The following is a 2,500-nucleotide window of genomic DNA, read 5'->3' on the forward strand; positions in this document are numbered from 1 at the left end:
ACGGCCTCCCGGATGTGCCGGGCGGGTGCGCGGGCTCGCCGGCAGCTGGAAGTCGAATGAGGCGCCGCGACCACCTCCGCGGTGCTTATAAACAGCCGATCCGTTCGGCGGGGGCTATTTTCGTCCACTTGGCTCGTGCGCACGGCCTCCCGGATGTGCCGGGAAGGTGCGCGAGCTCGCCGGCCGCTGGAAGTCGAATGAGGCGCCGCGACCACCTCCGCGGTGCTTATAAACAGCCGATCCGCTCGGCGGGGGCTATTTTCGGCCACTTGGCTCGTGCGCACGGCCTCCCGGATGTGCCGGGCGGGTGCGCGGGCTCGCCGGCCGCTGGAAGTCGAATGAGGCGCCGCGACCACCTCCGCGGTGCTTATAAACAGCCGATCCGCTCGGCGGGGGCTATTTTCGTCCACTTGGCTCGTGCGCACGGCCTCCCGGATGTGCCGGGCGGGTGCGCGAGCTCGCCGGCCGCTGGAAGTCGAATGAGGCGCCGCGACCACCCCCGGGGTGCTTATAAACAGCCGATCCGCTCGGCGGGGGCTATTTTCGGCCACTTGGCTCGTGCGCACGGCCTCCCGGATGTGCCAGGCGGGTGCGCGGGCTCGCCGGCAGCTGGAAGTCGAATGAGGCGCCGCGACCACCTCCGCGGTGCTTATAAACAGCCGATCCGCTCGGCGCGGGCTATTTTCGGCCACTTGGCTCGTGCGCACGGCCTCCCGGATGTGCCGGGCGGGTGCGCGAGCTCGCGGGCCGCTGGAAGTCGAATGAGGCGCCGCGACCACCTCCGCGGTGCTTATAAACAGCCGATCCGCTCGGCGGGGGCTATTTTCGGCCACTTGGCTCGTGTGCACGGCCTCCCGGATGTGCCGGGCGGGTGCGCGGGCTCGCCGGCCGCTGGAAGTCGAATGAGGCGCCGCGACCACCTCCGCGGTGCTTATAAACAGCCGATCCGCTCGGCGGGGGCTATTTTCGGCCACTTGGCTCGTGCGCACGGCCTCCCGGATGTGCCGGGCGGGTGCGCGAGCTCGCCGGCCGCTTGAAGTCGAATGAGGCGCCGCGACCACCTCCGCGGTGCTTATAAACCGCCGATCCGCTCGGCGGGGGCTATTTTCGGCCACTTGGCTCGTGCGCACGGCCTCCCGGATGTGCCGGGCGGGTGCGCGAGCTCGCCGCCCGCCGGAAGTCGAATGAGGCGCCGCGACCACCTCTGCGGTGCTTATAAACAGCCGATCCATTCGGCGGGGGCTATTTTCGGCCACTTGGCTCGTGCGCACGGCCTCCCGGATGTGCCGGGCGGGTGCGCGAGCTCGCCGGCCGCTGGAAGTCGAATGAGGCGCCGCGACCACCTCCGCGGTGCTTATAAACCGCCGATCCGCTCGGCGGGGGCTATTTTCGGCCACTTGGCTCGTGCGCACGGCCTCCCGGATGTGCCGGGCGGGTGCGCGAGCTCGCCGGCCGCTGGAAGTCGAATGAGGCGCCGCGACCACCTCCGCGGTGCTTATAAACAGCCGATCCGCTCGGCGGGGGCTATTTTCGGCCACTTGGCTCGTGCGCACGGCCTCCCGGATGTGCCGGGCGGGTGCGCGAGCTCGCCGGCCGCTGGAAGTCGAATGAGGCGCCGCGACCACCTCCGCGGTGCTTATAAACAGCCGATCCGCTCGGCGGGGGCTATTTTCGGCCACTTGGCTCGTGCGCACGGCCTCCCGGATGTGCCGGGCGGGTGCGCGAGCTCGCCGGCCGCTGGAAGTCGAATGAGGCGCCGCGACCACCTCCGCGGTGCTTATAAACAGCCGATCCGCTCGGCGGGGGCTATTTTCGTCCACTTGGCTCGTGCGCACGGTCCCATCCAGGCGTAATCGGAGACAATGAAACCCGAAGTGGTTAAGGTTTGTCTTTTAATGCAGGATGCTTGGTCTCCATGTGCCGAAGCAGTTTTGAAGGCTTCATTGGCTCGCTCGCTAGTTTCAGGGGCGATTGTGTCTATAAAATGCAAAATGTTGGGTCACCTCACGGCTTACGGCCATACTACCCTGAGAACGCCCGATCTCGTCCGATCTCGGAAGCTAAGCAGGGTCGGGCCTGGTTAGTACTTGGATGGGAGACCGCCTGGGAATACCAGGTGCTGTAAGCTTTTTCTTTTTCTTATGTGCACTTCAATCGTTTAAGAAGCTATTTTTTACAACACCCATCACGAATGGCATCCGGAAACAGCAAGCCTAATTTAAACTCCGACATTGAAACTATAACACGAGTTTGAAAGCTATATTATGTGGTGACATCCACAGCATTGTAGTTAAATTTTTTACCGCTAGAGAGCAGACTATGTACAGTGAGCATGGCTCCCTGTGAACTCAAAGCAGCAGGCTTGAGTTGTAAAAGAACCCAACACAACACTTCCATGAAGTGTTTTTAAACTTTTCAAGGCATTTATTTTGATTCAGCAAAATGCAGGTCGCAACGGCAAATTCGTGCTACCGCATAAAAAGCTGTCAATAACTTTTCA

The 2,500-nt window shown here is 63.1% G+C and overlaps 1 non-coding gene across 1 annotated transcript; it reads left to right on the forward strand.

Moving 5' to 3' along the window:
* The first annotated feature begins 2,009 nt into the window (after nucleotides 1-2,009).
* On the forward strand, nucleotides 2,010-2,128 carry LOC125981596 (5S ribosomal RNA). The gene has a single exon (XR_007486084.1). It is a non-coding gene; the product is annotated as a 5S ribosomal RNA (ribosomal RNA).
* The last annotated feature ends 372 nt before the right edge of the window (nucleotides 2,129-2,500 follow it).

The sequence above is a fragment of the Syngnathus scovelli genome, chromosome 14 (assembly GCF_024217435.2).
Source record: "Syngnathus scovelli strain Florida chromosome 14, RoL_Ssco_1.2, whole genome shotgun sequence".
NCBI classification, from domain to species: Eukaryota; Metazoa; Chordata; class Actinopteri; order Syngnathiformes; family Syngnathidae; genus Syngnathus; species Syngnathus scovelli.